The sequence below is a fragment of the Macaca mulatta genome, chromosome 13 (genome assembly GCF_049350105.2).
Source record: "Macaca mulatta isolate MMU2019108-1 chromosome 13, T2T-MMU8v2.0, whole genome shotgun sequence".
NCBI lineage: Eukaryota > Metazoa > Chordata > Mammalia > Primates > Cercopithecidae > Macaca > Macaca mulatta.
The window spans coordinates 35876396-35892674 of NC_133418.1; positions in this window are offsets into that span (position 1 = coordinate 35876396).

Sequence of the window (16279 nt, forward strand, 5' to 3'; positions counted from 1 at the left end):
AGTCCATAGAGGGCTATGGTGAAAAAGGAAATATCCTCGTGAAATCTGGAAAGAAGCTTTCTGAGAAACTGCTTAGTGTTCTGTTAATTCATCTCACAGGGTTACATCTGTATTTCGTGGATCTCTTTGCTAGCCTTATTTCTGTGGAATCTGAGAACAGATATTTCGGATCCCTTTGAAGACTATATGGCCAAAGGAAATATCCTCCGATAACAAACAGAAAGAAGCTTTCTGAGACACTTCTTTGTGTTCTGTGAAATCATCTCACAGAGTTACAACTTTCCCCTCAAGAAGCCTTTCGCTAAGACAGTTCTTGTGGAATTGGCAAAGTGATATTTGGAAGCCCCTAGAGGGCTATGGTGAAAAAGGAAATATCCTCAGATGAAATCTGGAAAGAAGCTTTCTGAGAAACTGCTTAGTGTTCTGTTAATTCATCTCACAGAGTTACATCTGTATTTCGTGGATCTCTTTGCTATCCTTATTTCTGTGGAATCTGAGAACAGATATTTCGGATCCCTTGGAAGAGTATAAGGCCAAAGGAAATATCCTCCGATAACAAAGAGAAAGAAGCTTTCTGAGAAACTTTTTTGTGTTCTGTTAAATCATCTCACAGAGTTACAACTTTACCCTCAAGAAGCCTTTCGCTAACGCAGTTCTTGTGGAATTGGCAATGTGATATTTGATAGCCCATAGAGGGCTATGGTGAAAAAGGACATATCCTCAGATAAAATCTGGAAAGAAGCTTTCTGAGAAACTGCTTAGTGTTCTGTTAATTCATCTCACAGAGTTACATCTGTATTTCGTGGATCTCTTTGCTAGCTTTATTTCTGTGGAATCTGAGAACAGATATTTCGGATCCCTTGGAAGACTATAGGGCCAAAGGAAATATCCATCGATAACAAAGAGAAAGAAGCTTTCTGAGGAACTTCTTTGTGTTCTGTGAAATCATCTCACAGATTACAGCTTCCTCCTCAAGAAGACTTCGCTAAGACAGTTGTTCTGGAATTGGCAAAGTGATATTTGGAAACCCATAGAGGGCTATGGTGAAAAAGGAAATATCCTCAGATGAAATCTGGAAAGAAGCTTTCTGGGAAACTGCTTAGTGTTCTGTTAATTCATCTCACAGAGTTACATCTGTATTTCGTGGATCTCTTCGCTAGCCTTATTTCTGTGGAATCTGAGAACAGATATTTTGGATCCCTTGGAAGACTATAGGGCCAAAGGAAATATCCTCCGATAACAAAGAGAAAGAAGCTTTCTGAGGAACTTCTTTGTGTTCTGTGAAATCATCTCACAGAGTTACAGCTGTCCCCTCACGAAGCCTTTCGCTAAGACAGTTCTTGTGGAATTGGCAAAGTGATATTTAGAAGGCCATAGATGGCTACGGTGAAAAAGGAAATATCCTCAGATGAAATCTGGAAAGAAGCTTTCTGAGATACTGCTTAGTGTTCTGTTAATTCTTCTCACAGAGTTACATCTGTATTTCATGGATCTCTTTGCTAGCCTTATTTCTGTGGAATCTGAGAACAGATATTTCGGATCCCTTTGAAGACTATAGGGCCAAAGCAAATATCCTCCGATAACAAAGAGAAAGAAGCTTTCTGAGGAACTTCTTTGTGTTCTGTGAAATCATCTCACAGAGTTACAGCTTCCTCCTTAAGAAGACTTTCGCTAAGACAGTTGTTGTGGAATTGGCAAAGTGATATTTGGAAGCCCATAGAAGGCTATGGTGAAAAAGGAAATATCCTCAGATGAAATCTGGAAAGAAGCTTTCTGATAAACTGCTTAGTGTTCTGTTAATTCATCTCACAGAGTTACATCTGTATTTCGTGGATCTCTTGGCCAGCCTTATTTCTGTGGAATCTGAGAACAGATATTTTGGATCCCTTGGAAGACTATAGGGCCAAAGGAAATATCCTCCGATAACAAAGAGAAAAGCTTTCTGGGAAACTTCTTTGTGTTCTGTGAAATCATCTCAGAGTTACAGCTTTCCCCTCAAGAAGCCTTTCGCTAAGACAGTTCTTGTGGAATTGGCAAAGTGATATTTGGAAGCCCATAGAGGGCTATGTTGAAAAAGGAATTATCCTCTGATGAAATCTGGAAAGAAGCTTTCCGAGAAACTGCTTAGTGTTCTGTTAATTCATCTCACAGAGTTACATCTGAATTTCGTGGATCTCTTTGCTAGCCTTATTTCTGTGGAATCTGAGAACAGATATTTCGGATCCCTTTGAAGACTATAGGGCCACAGGAAATATCCTCCGATAACAAAGAGAAAGAAGCTTTCTGAGAAACTTCTTTGTGTTCTGTGAAATCATCTCACAGAGTTACAGCTTTCCCCTCAAGAAGCCTTTCGCTAAGACAGTTCTTCTGGAATTGGCAAAGCGATATTTGCAAGCCCATAGAGGGCTACGATGAAAAAGGAAATATCCTCAGATGAAATCTGGAAAGAAGCTTTCTGAGAAACTGCTTAGTGTTCTGTTAATTCATCTCACAGAGTTACATCTGTATTTCGTGGATCTCTTTGCTAGCCTTATTTCTGTGGAATCTGAGAACAGATATTTCGGATCCCTTTGAAGACTATAGGGCCAAAGGAAATATCCTCCGATAACAAAGAGAAAGAAGCTTTCTGAGAAACTTCTTTGTGTTCTGTGAAATCATCTCACAGAGTTACAGCTTTCCCCTCACGAAGCCTTTCGCTAAGACAGTTCTTGTGGAATTGGCAAAGTGATATTTGGAAGCCCATAGAGGGCTATGGTGAAATGGAAATATCCTCAGATGAAATCTGGAAAGAAGCTTTCTGAGAAACTGCTTAGTGTTTTGTTAATTCATCTCACAGAGTACATCTGTATTTCGTGGATCTCTTTTCTAGCCTTATTTCTGTGGAATCTGAGAACAGATATTTCTGATCCTTTAGAAGACTATAGGTCCAAAGGAAATGTCCTCCGATAACAAAGAGAAAGAAGCTTTCTGAGAAACTTCTTTGTGTTCCGTGAAATTATCTCACAGAGTTACAGCTTTCCCCTCAAGAAGCCTTTAGCTAAGACAGTTCTTGTGGAATTGGCAAACTGATATCTGGAAGTCCATAGAGGGCTATGGTGAAAAAGGAAATATCCTCGTGAAATCTGGAAAGAAGCTTTCTGAGAAACTGCTTAGTGTTCTGTGAATTCATCTCACTGGGTTACATCTGTATTTCGTGGATCTCTTTTCTAGCCTTATTTCTGTGGAATCTGAGAACAGATATTTCTGATCCCTTAGAAGACTATAGGGCCAAAGGAAATGTCCTCCGATGACAAAGAGAAAGAAGCTTTCTGAGAAACTTCTTTGTGTTCTGTGAAATCATCTCACAGAGTTACAGCTTTCCCCTCAAGAAGCCTTTCGCTAAGACAGTTCTTGTGGAATTGGCAAAGTGATATCTGGAAGTCCATAGAGGGCTATGTTGAAAAAGGAAATATCCTCGTGAAATCTGGAAAGAAGCTTTCTGAGAAACTGCTTAGTGCTATGTTAATTCATCTCACAGGGTTACATCTGTATTTCCTGGATCTCTTTGCTAGCCTTATTTCTGTGGAATCTGAGAACAGATATTTCGGATCCCTTGGAAGACTATAGGGCCAAAGGAAATATCCTCCGATAACAAACAGAAACAAGCTTTCTGAGAAACTTCTTTGTGTTCTGTGAAATCATCTCACAGAGTTACAGCTTTCCCCTCAAGAAGCCTTTCGCTAAGACAGTTCTTGTGGAATTGGCAAAGTGATATTTGGAAGCCCCTAGAGGGCTATGGTGAAAAAGGAAATATCCTCAGATGAAATCTGGAAAGAAGCTTTCTGAGAAACTGCTTAGTGTTCTGTTAATTCATGTCACAGAGTTACATCTGTATTTAGTATATCTCATTGCTAGCCTTATTTCGGTGGAATCTGAGAACAGATATTTCGGATCCCTTTGAAGACTATAGGGCCAAAGGAAATATCCTCCGATAACAAAGAGAAAGAAGCTTTCTGAGGAACTTCTTTGTGTTCTGTGAAATCATCTCACAGAGTTACAGCTTTCCCCTCACGAAGCCTTTCGCTAAGACAGTTCTTGTGGAATTGGCAAAGTGATATTTGGAAGGCCATAGATGGCTACGGTGAAAAAGGAAATATCCTCAGATGAAATCTGGAAAGAAGCTTTCTGAGATACTGCTTAGTGTTCTGTTAATTCTTCTCACAGAGTTACATCTGTATTTCGTGGATCTCTTTGCTAGCCTTATTTCTGTGGAATCTGAGAACAGATATTTCGGATCCCTTTGAAGACTATAGGGCCAAAGGAAATATCCTCCGATAACAAAGAGAAAGAAGCTTTCTGAGGAACTTCTTTGTGTTCTGTGAAATCATCTCACAGAGTTACAGCTTCCTCCTCAAGAAGACTTTCGATAGACAGTTGTTGTGGAATTGGCAAAGTGATATTTGGAAGCCCATAGAAGGCTATGGTGAAAAAGGAAATATCCTCAGATGAAATCTGGAAAGAAGCTTTCTGATAAACTGCTTAGTGTTCTGTTAATTCATCTCACAGAGTTACATCTGTATTTCGTGGATCTCTTGGCTAGCCTTATTTCTGTGGAATCTGAGAACAGATATTTTGGATCCCTTGGAAGACTATAGGGCCAAAGGAAATATCCTCCGATAACAAAGAGAAAGAAGCTTTCTGGGAAACTTCTTTGTGTTCTGTGAAATCATCTCACAGAGTTACAGCTTTCCCCTCAAGAAGCCTTTCGCTAAGACAGTTCTTGTGGAATTGGCAAAGTGATATTTGGAAGCCCATAGAGGGCTATGGTGAAAAAGGAAATATCCTCAGATGAAATCTGGAAAGAAGCTTTCCGAGAAACTGCTTAGTGTTCTGTTAATTCATCTCACAGAGTTACATCTGTATTTCGTGGATCTCTTTGCTAGCCTTATTTCTGTGGAATCTGAGAACAGATATTTCGGATCCGTTTGAAGACTATAGGGCCACAGGAAATATCCTCCGATAACAAAGAGAAAGAAGCTTTCTGAGAAACTTCTTTGTGTTCTGTGGAATCATCTCACAGAGTTACAGCTTTCGCCTCAGGAAGCCTTTCACTAAGACAGTTCTTGTGGAATTGGCAAAGTGATATTTGGAAGCCCATAGAGGGCTATGGTGAAAATGGAAAGATCCTCAGATGAAATCTGGAAAGAAGCTTTCTGAGAAACTGCTTAGTGTTTTGTTAATTCATCTCACAGAGTTACATCTGTATTTCGTGGATCTCTTTTCTAGCCTTATTTCTGTGGAAGCTGAGAACAGATGTTTCGGATCCCTTAGAAGACTATAGGGCCAAAGGAAATGTCCTCCGATAACAAAGAGAAAGAAGCTTTCTGAGAAACTTCTTTGTGTTCTGTGAAATCATCTCACAGAGTTACAGCTTTCCCCTCAAGAAGCCTTTCGCTAAGACAGTTCTTGTGGAATTGGCAAAGTGATATTTGGAAGCCCATAGAGGGCTATGGTGAAATGGAAATATCCTCAGATGAAATCTGGAAAGAAGCTTTCTGAGAAACTGCTTAGTGTTTTGTTAATTCATCTCACAGAGTACATCTGTATTTCGTGGATCTCTTTTCTAGCCTTATTTCTGTGGAATCTGAGAACAGATATTTCTGATCCTTTAGAAGACTATAGGTCCAAAGGAAATGTCCTCCGATAACAAAGAGAAAGAAGCTTTCTGAGAAACTTCTTTGTGTTCCGTGAAATTATCTCACAGAGTTACAGCTTTCCCCTCAAGAAGCCTTTAGCTAAGACAGTTCTTGTGGAATTGGCAAACTGATATCTGGAATTCCATAGAGGGCTATGGTGAAAAAGGAAATATCCTCGTGAAATCTGGAAAGAAGCTTTCTGAGAAACTGCTTAGTGTTCTGTGAATTCATCTCACTGGGTTACATCTGTATTTCGTGGATCTCTTTTCTAGCCTTATTTCTGTGGAATCTGAGAACAGATATTTCTGATCCCTTAGAAGACTATAGGGCCAAAGGAAATGTCCTCCGATGACAAAGAGAAAGAAGCTTTCTGAGAAACTTCTTTGTGTTCTGTGAAATCATCTCACAGAGTTACAGCTTTCCCCTCAAGAAGCCTTTCGCTAAGACAGTTCTTGTGGAATTGGCAAAGTGATATCTGGAAGTCCATAGAGGGCTATGTTGAAAAAGGAAATATCCTCGTGAAATCTGGAAAGAAGCTTTCTGAGAAACTGCTTAGTGCTATGTTAATTCATCTCACAGGGTTACATCTGTATTTCGTGGATCTCTTTGCTAGCCTTATTTCTGTGGAATCTGAGAACAGATATTTCGGATCCCTTGGAAGACTATAGGGCCAAAGGAAATATCCTCCGATAACAAACAGAAACAAGCTTTCTGAGAAACTTCTTTGTGTTCTGTGAAATCATCTCACAGAGTTACAGCTTTCCCCTCAAGAAGCCTTTCGCTAAGACAGTTCTTGTGGAATTGGCAAAGTGATATTTGGAAGCCCCTAGAGGGCTATGGTGAAAAAGGAAATATCCTCAGATGAAATCTGGAAAGAAGCTTTCTGAGAAACTGCTTAGTGTTCTGTTAATTCATGTCACAGAGTTACATCTGTATTTAGTATATCTCATTGCTAGCCTTATTTCGGTGGAATCTGAGAACAGATATTTCGGATCCCTTTGAAGACTATAGGGCCAAAGGAAATATCCTCCGATAACAAAGAGAAAGAAGCTTTCTGAGGAACTTCTTTGTGTTCTGTGAAATCATCTCACAGAGTTACAGCTTTCCCCTCACGAAGCCTTTCGCTAAGACAGTTCTTGTGGAATTGGCAAAGTGATATTTGGAAGGCCATAGATGGCTACGGTGAAAAAGGAAATATCCTCAGATGAAATCTGGAAAGAAGCTTTCTGAGATACTGCTTAGTGTTCTGTTAATTCTTCTCACAGAGTTACATCTGTATTTCGTGGATCTCTTTGCTAGCCTTATTTCTGTGGAATCTGAGAACAGATATTTCGGATCCCTTTGAAGACTATAGGGCCAAAGGAAATATCCTCCGATAACAAAGAGAAAGAAGCTTTCTGAGGAACTTCTTTGTGTTCTGTGAAATCATCTCACAGAGTTACAGCTTCCTCCTCAAGAAGACTTTCGATAGACAGTTGTTGTGGAATTGGCAAAGTGATATTTGGAAGCCCATAGAAGGCTATGGTGAAAAAGGAAATATCCTCAGATGAAATCTGGAAAGAAGCTTTCTGATAAACTGCTTAGTGTTCTGTTAATTCATCTCACAGAGTTACATCTGTATTTCGTGGATCTCTTGGCTAGCCTTATTTCTGTGGAATCTGAGAACAGATATTTTGGATCCCTTGGAAGACTATAGGGCCAAAGGAAATATCCTCCGATAACAAAGAGAAAGAAGCTTTCTGGGAAACTTCTTTGTGTTCTGTGAAATCATCTCACAGAGTTACAGCTTTCCCCTCAAGAAGCCTTTCGCTAAGACAGTTCTTGTGGAATTGGCAAAGTGATATTTGGAAGCCCATAGAGGGCTATGGTGAAAAAGGAAATATCCTCAGATGAAATCTGGAAAGAAGCTTTCCGAGAAACTGCTTAGTGTTCTGTTAATTCATCTCACAGAGTTACATCTGTATTTCGTGGATCTCTTTGCTAGCCTTATTTCTGTGGAATCTGAGAACAGATATTTCGGATCCCTTTGAAGACTATAGGGCCACAGGAAATATCCTCCGATAACAAAGAGAAAGAAGCTTTCTGAGAAACTTCTTTGTGTTCTGTGGAATCATCTCACAGAGTTACAGCTTTCGCCTCAGGAAGCCTTTCACTAAGACAGTTCTTGTGGAATTGGCAAAGTGATATTTGGAAGCCCATAGAGGGCTATGGTGAAAATGGAAAGATCCTCAGATGAAATCTGGAAAGAAGCTTTCTGAGAAACTGCTTAGTGTTTTGTTAATTCATCTCACAGAGTTACATCTGTATTTCGTGGATCTCTTTTCTAGCCTTATTTCTGTGGAAGCTGAGAACAGATGTTTCGGATCCCTTAGAAGACTATAGGGCCAAAGGAAATGTCCTCCGATAACAAAGAGAAAGAAGCTTTCTGAGAAACTTCTTTGTGTTCTGTGAAATCATCTCACAGAGTTACAGCTTTCCCCTCAAGAAGCCTTTCGCTAAGACAGTTCTTGTGGAATTGGCAAAGTGATATTTGGAAGTCCATAGATTGCTATGGTGAAAAAGGAAATATCCTCGTGAAATCTGGAAAGAAGCTTTCTGAGAAACTGCTTAGTGTTCTGTTAATTCATCTCACAGGGTTACATCTGTATTTCGTGGATCTCTTTGCTAGTCTTATTTCTGTGGAATCTGAGAACAGATATTACGGATCCCTTTGAAGACTATAGGGCCAAAGGAAATATCCTCCGATAACAAAGAAAAGAAGTTTTCTGAGAAACTTCTTTGTGTTCTGTGAAATCATCTTACAGAGTTACAACTCTCCCCTCAAGAAGCCTTTCGCTAAGGCAGTTCTTGTGGAATTGGCAATGTGATATTTGGAAGCCCATAGAGGGCTATGGTGAAAAAGGAAATATCCTCAGATGATATCTGGAAAGAAGCTTTCTGATAAAATGTTTAGTGTTCTGTTAGTTCATCTCACAGAGTTACATCTGTATTTCGTGGATCTCTTTGCTAGCCTTATTTCTGTGGAATCTGAGAACAGATATTTCGGATCCCTTTGAAGACTATAGGGCCAAAGGAAATATCCCCCGACAACAAAGAGAAATAAGCTTTCTGAGGAACTTCTTTGTGTTCTGTGAAATCATCTCACAGAGTTACAGCTTCCTCCTCAAGAAGACTTTCGCTAAGAAGGTTGTTGTGGAATTGGCAAAGTGATATTTGGAAGCCCATAGAGGGCTGTGGTGAAAAAGGAAATATCTTCCGATGAAATCTGGAAAGAAGCTTTCTGAGAAACTGCTTAGTGTTCTGTTAATTCATCTCACAGAGTTACTTCTGTGTTTCGTGGATCTCATTGCTAGCCTTATTTGTGTGGAATCTGAGAACAGATATTTTGGATCTCTTGGAAGACTATAGGGCCAAAGGAAATATCCTCCGATAAGAAAGAGAAAGAAGCTTTCTGAGGAACTTCTTTGTGTTCTGTGAAATCATCTCACAGAGTTACAGCTTCCTCCTCAAGAAGACTTTCGCTAAGACAGTTGTTGTGGAATTGGCAAAGTGATATTTGGAAACCCATAGAGGGCTATGGTGAAAAAGGAAATATCCTCAGATGAAATCTGGAAAGAAGCTTTCTGAGAAACTGCTTAGTGTTCTGTTAATTCATCTCACAGAGTTACATCTGTATTTCGTGGATCTCTTTGCTAGCCTTATTTCTGTGGAACCTGAGAACAGATATTTTGGATCCTTTGGAAGACTATACGGCCAAGGGAAATATCCTCCGATAACAAAGAGAAAGAAGCTTTCTGAGGAACTTCTTTGTGTTCTGTGAAATCATCTCACAGAGTTACAGCTTTCCTCTCAAGAAGCCTTTCGCTAAGACAGTTCTTGTGGAATTGGCAAAGTGACATTTGGAAACCCATAGAGGGCTATGGTGAAAAAGGAAATATCCTCAGATGAAATCTGGAAAGAAGCTTTCCGAGAAACTGCTTAGTGTTCTGTTAATTCATCTCACAGAGTTACATCTGTATTTCGAGGATCTCTTTGCTAGCCTTATTTCTGTGGAATCTGAGAACAGATATTTCGGATCCCTTGGAAGACTATAGGGCCACAGGAAATATCCTCCGATAACAAGAGAAAGAAGCTTTCTGAGAAACTTCTTTGTGTTCTGTGAAATCATCTCACAGAGTTACAGCTTTCGCCTCAAGAAGCCTTTCACTAAGACAGTTCTTGTGGTATTGGCAAAGTGATATTTGGAAGCCCGTAGAGGGCTATGGTGAAAATGGAAATATCCTCAGATGAAATCTGGAAAGAAGCTTACTGAGAAACTGCTTAGTGTTCTGTTAATTCATCTCACAGGGTTACATCTGTATTTCGTGGATCTCTTTGCTAGCCTTATATCTGTGGAATCTGAGAACAGATATTTCGGATCCCTTTGAAGACTATAGGGCCAAAGGAAATATCCTCCGATAACAAAGAGAAAGAAGCTTTCTGAGAAACTTCTTTGTGTTCTGTGAAATCATCTCACAGAGTTACAGCTTTCCCCTGAAGAAGCCTTTCGCTAAGACAGTTCTTGTGGAATTGGCAAAGTGATATTTGGAAGCCCTTAGAGGGCTATGGTGAAAAAGGAAATATAATCAGATGAAATCTGGAAAGAAGCTTTCTGATAAACTGCTTAGTGTTCTGTTAATTCATCTCACAGAGTTACATCTGTATTTCGTGGATCTCTTTGCTAGCCTTATTTCTGTGGAATCTGAGAACAGATATTTCGGATCCCTTGGAAGACTATAGGGCCAAAGGAAATATCCTCCGATAACAAAGAGAAAGAAGCTTTCTCAGAAACTTCTTTGTGTTCTGTGAAATCATCTCACAGAGTTACAACTTTCCCCTCAAGAAGCCTTTCGCTAAGGCAGTTCTTGTGGAATTGGCAATGTGATATTTGGAAGCCCATAGAGGGCTATGGTGAAAAAGGAAATATCCTCAGATGAAATCTGGAAAGAAGCTTTCTGAGAAACTGCTTAGTGTTCTCTTAATTCATCTCACAGAGTTACATCTGAATTTCGTGGATCTCTTTGCTAGCTTTATTTCTGTGGAATCTGAGAACAGATGTTTCGGATCCCTAAGAAGACTATACGGCCAAAGGAAATATCCTCCGATAACAAAGAGAAAGAAGCTTTCTGAGGAACTTCTTTGTGTTCTGTGAAATCATCTCACAGAGTTACAGCTTCCTCCTCAAGAAGACTTTCGCTAAGACAGTTGTTGTGGAATTGGCAAAGTGATATTTGGAAACCCATAGAGGGCTATGGTGAAAAAGGAAATATCCTCAGATGAAATCTGGAAAGAAGCTTTCTGAGAAACTGCTTAGTATTCTGTTAATACATCTCAGAGAGTTACATCTGTATTTCGTGGATCTCTTTGCTAGCCTTATTTCTGTGGAATCTGAGAACAGATATTTTGGATCCCTTGGAAGACTATAGGGCAAAAGGAAATATCCTCCGATAACAAAGAGAAAGAAGCTTTCTGAGAAACTTCTTTGTGTTCTGTGAAATCATCTCACAGAGTTACAGCTTTCCCCTCAAGTAGCCTTTCGCTAAGACAGTTCTTGTGAAATTGGGAAAGTGATATTGGGAAGCCCATAGAGGGCTATGGTGAAAGAGGAAATATCCTCAGATGAAATCTGGAAAGAAGCTTTCTGAGATACTGCTTAGTGTTCTGTTAATTCATCTCACAGAGTTACATCTGTATTTCGTGGATCTCTTTGCTAGCCTTATTTCTGTGGAATCTGAGAACAGATATTTCGGATCCCTTGGAAGACTATAGGGCCAAAGGAAATATCCTCCGATAACAAAGAGAAAGAATCTTTCTGAGAAACTTCTTTGTGTTCTGTGAAATCATCTCACAGACTTACAGCTTTCTCCTCAAGAAGCCTTTCGCTAAGACAGTTCTTGTGGAATTGGCAAAGTGAAATTTGGAAGCCCTTAGAGGGCTATGGTGAAAATGGAAATATCCTCAAATGAAATCAGGAAAGAAGCTTTCTGAGAAACTGCTTAGTGTTCTGTTAATTCATGTCACAGAGTTACATCTGTATTTAGTATATCTCTTTGCTAGCCTTATTTCGGTGGAATCTGAGAACAGATATTTCGGATCCCTTTGAAGACTATAGGGCCAAAGGAAATATCCTCCGATAACAAAGAGAAAGAAGCTTTCTGAGGACCTTCTTTGTGTTCTGTGAAATCATCTCACAGAGTTACAGCTTTCGCCTCACGAAGCCTTTCGCTAAGACAGTTCTTGTGGAATTGGCAAAGTGATATTTGGAAGCCCATAGATGGCTACGGTGAAAAAGGAAATATCCTCAGATGAAATCTGGAAAGAAGCTTTCTGAGATACTGCTTAGTGTTCTGTTAATTCATCTCACAGAGTTACATCTGTATTTCGTGGATCTCTTTGCTAGCCTTATTTCGGTGGAATCTGAGAACAGATATTTCGGATCCCTTTGAAGACTATAGGGCCAAAGGAAATATCATCCGATAACAAAGAGAAAGAAGCTTTCTGAGGAACTTCTTTGTGTTCTGTGAAATCATCTCACAGAGTTACAGCTTTCCCTTCAAGAAGCCTTTCGCTAAGACAGTTCTTGTGGAATTGGCAAAGTGATATTTGGTAGCCCATAGAGGGCTATGTTGAAAAACGAAATATCCTCAGATGAAATCTGGAAAGAAGCTTTCTGAGAAACTGCTTAGTGTTCTCTTAATTCATCTCACAGAGTTACATCTGTATTTCGTGGATCTCTTTGCTAGCTTTATTTCTGTGGAATCTGAGAACAGATGTTTCGGATCCCTTGGAAGACTATAGGGCCAAAGGAAATATCCTCCGATAACAAAGAGAAGGAATCTTTCTGAGAAACTTCTTTGTGTTCTGTGAAATCATCTCACAGAGTTACAGCTTTCCCCTCAAGAAGCCTTTCGCTAAGACAGTTCTTGTGGAATTGGCAAAGTGATATTTGGAAGCCCTTAGAGGGCTATGGTGAAAATGGAAATATCCTCAAATGAAATCAGGAAAGAAGCTTTCTGAGAAACTGCTTAGTGTTCTGTTAATTCATGTCACAGAGTTACATCTGTATTTAGTATATCTCATTGCTAGCCTTATTTCGGTGGAATCTGAGAACAGATATTTCGGATCCCTTTGAAGACTATAGGGCCAAAGGAAATATCCTCCGATAACAAAGAGAAAGAAGCTTTCTGAGGAACTTCTTTGTGTTCTGTGAAATCATCTCACAGAGTTACAGCTTTCCCCTCACGAAGCCTTTCGCTAAGACAGTTCTTGTGGAATTGGCAAAGTGATATTTGGAAGGCCATAGATGGCTACGGTGAAAAAGGAAATATCCTCAGATGAAATCTGGAAAGAAACTTTCTGAGATACTGCTTAGTGTTCTGTTAATTCTTCTCACAGAGTTACATCTGTATTTCGTGGATCTCTTTGCTAGCCTTATTTCTGTGGAATCTGAGAACAGATATTTCGGATCCCTTTGAAGACTATAGGGCCAAAGGAAATATCCTCCGATAACAAAGAGAAAGAAGCTTTCTGAGGAACTTCTTTGTGTTCTGTGAAATCATCTCACAGAGTTACAGCTTCCTCCTCAAGAAGACTTTCGCTAAGACAGTTGTTGTGGAATTGGCAAAGTGATATTTGGAAGCCCATAGAAGGCTATGGTGAAAAAGGAAATATCCTCAGATGAAATCTGGAAAGAAGCTTTCTGATAAACTGCTTAGTGTTCTGTTAATTCATCTCACAGAGTTACATCTGTATTTCGTGGATCTCTTGGCTAGCCTTATTTCTGTGGAATCTGAGAACAGATATTTTGGATCCCTTGGAAGACTATAGGGCCAAAGGAAATATCCTCCGATAACAAAGAGAAAGAAGCTTTCTGGGAAACTTCTTTGTGTTCTGTGAAATCATCTCACAGAGTTACAGCTTTCCCCTCAAGAAGCCTTTCGCTATGACAGTTCTTGTGGAATTGGCAAAGTGATATTTGGAAGACCATAGAGGGCTATGGTGAAAAAGGAAATATCCTCAGATGAAATCTGGAAAGAAGCTTTCCGAGAAACTGCTTAGTGTTCTGTTAATTCATCTCACAGAGTTACATCTGTATTTCGTGGATCTCTTTGCTAGCCTTATTTCTGTGGAATCTGAGAACAGATATTTCGGATCCCTTTGAAGACTATAGGGCCACAGGAAATATCCTCCGATAACAAAGAGAAAGAAGCTTTCTGAGAAACTTCTTTGTGTTCTGTGAAATCATCTCACAGAGTTACAGCTTTCCCCTCAAGAAGCCTTTCGCTAAGACAGTTCTTGTGGAATTGGCAAAGTGATATTTGGAAGCCCTTAGAGGGCTATGGTGAAAATGGAAATATCCTCAAATGAAATCAGGAAAGAAGCTTTCTGAGAAACTGCTTAGTGTTCTGTTAATTCATGTCACAGAGTTACATCTGTATTTAGTATATCTCATTGCTAGCCTTATTTCGGTGGAATCTGAGAACAGATATTTCGGATCCCTTTGAAGACTATTGGGCCAAAGGAAATATCCTCCGATAACAAAGAGAAAGAAGCTTTCTGAGGAACTTCTTTGTGTTCTGTGAAATCATCTCACAGAGTTACAGCTTTCCCCTCACGAAGCCTTTCGCTAAGACAGTTCTTGTGGAATTGGCAAAGTGATATTTGGAAGGCCATAGATGGCTACAGTGAAAAAGGAAATATCCTCAGATGAAATCTGGAAAGAAGCTTTCTGAGATACTGCTTAGTGTTCTGTTAATTCTTCTCACAGAGTTACATCTGTATTTCGTGGATCTCTTTGCTAGCCTTATTTCTGTGGAATCTGAGAACAGATATTTCGGATCCCTTTGAAGACTATAGGGCCAAAGGAAATATCCTCCGATAACAAAGAGAAAGAAGCTTTCTGAGGAACTTCTTTGTGTTCTGTGAAATCATCTCACAGAGTTACAGCTTCCTCCTCAAGAAGACTTTCGATAGACAGTTGTTGTGGAATTGGCAATGTGATATTTGGAAGCCCATAGAAGGCTGTGGTGAAAAAGGAAATATCCTCAGATGAAATCTGGAAAGAAGCTTTCTGATAAACTGCTTAGTGTTCTGTTAATTCATCTCACAGAGTTACATCTGTATTTCGTGGATCTCTTGGCTAGCCTTATTTCTGTGGAATCTGAGAACAGATATTTTGGATCCCTTGGAAGACTATAGGGCCAAAGGAAATATCCTCCGATAACAAAGAGAAAGAAGCTTTCTGGGAAACTTCTTTGTGTTCTGTGAAATCATCTCACAGAGTTACAGCTTTCCCCTCAAGAAGCCTTTCGCTAAGACAGTTCTTGTGGAATTGGCAAAGTGATATTTGGAAGCCCATAGAGGGCTATGGTGAAAAAGGAAATATCCTCAGATGAAATCTGGAAAGAAGCTTTCCGAGAAACTGCTTAGTGTTCTGTTAATTCATCTCACAGAGTTACATCTGTATTTCGTGGATCTCTTTGCTAGCCTTATTTCTGTGGAATCTGAGAACAGATATTTCGGATCCCTTTGAAGACTATAGGGCCACAGGAAATATCCTCCGATAACAAAGAGAAAGAAGCTTTCTGAGAAACTTCTTTGTGTTCTGTGAAATCATCTCACAGAGTTACAGCTTTCGCCTCAGGAAGCCTTTCACTAAGACAGTTCTTGTGGAATTGGCAAAGTGATATTTGGAAGCCCATAGAGGGCTATGGTGAAAATGGAAAGATCCTCAGATGAAATCTGGAAAGAAGCTTTCTGAGAAACTGCTTAGTGTTCTGTTAATTCATGTCACAGAGTTACATCTGTATTTAGTATATCTCATTGCTAGCCTTATTTCGGTGGAATCTGAGAACAGATATTTCGGATCCCTTTGAAGACTATAGGGCCAAAGGAAATATCCTCCGATAACAAAGAGAAAGAAGCCTTCTGAGGAACTTCTTAGTGTTCTGTGAAATCATCTCACAGAGTTACAGCTTTCCCCTCACGAAGCCTTTCGCTAAGACAGTTCTTGTGGAATTGGCAAAGTGATATTTGGAAGGCCATAGATGGCTACGGTGAAAAAGGAAATATCCTCAGATGAAATCTGGAAAGAAGCTTTCCGAGAAACTGCTTAGTGTTCTGTTAATTCATCTCACAGAGTTACATCTGTATTTCGTGGATCTCTTTGCTAGCCTTATTTCTGTGGAATCTGAGAACAGATATTTCGGATCCCTTTGAAGAATATAGGGCCACAGGAAATTTCCTCCGATAACAAAGAGAAAGAAGCTTTCTGAGAAACTTCTTTGTGTTCTGTGAAATCATCTCACAGAGTTACAACTTTCGACTCAAGAAGCCTTTCACTAAGACAGTTCTTGTGGAATTGGCAAAGTGATATTTGGAAGCCCATAGAGGGCTATGGTGAAAATGGAAAGATCCTCAGATGAAATCCGGAAAGAAGCTTTCTGAGAAACTGCTTAGTGTTTTGTTAATTCATCTCACAGAGTTACATCTGTATTTCGTGGATCTCTTTTCTAGCCTTATTTCTGTGGAATCTGAGAACAGATGTTTCAGATCCCTTAGAAGAC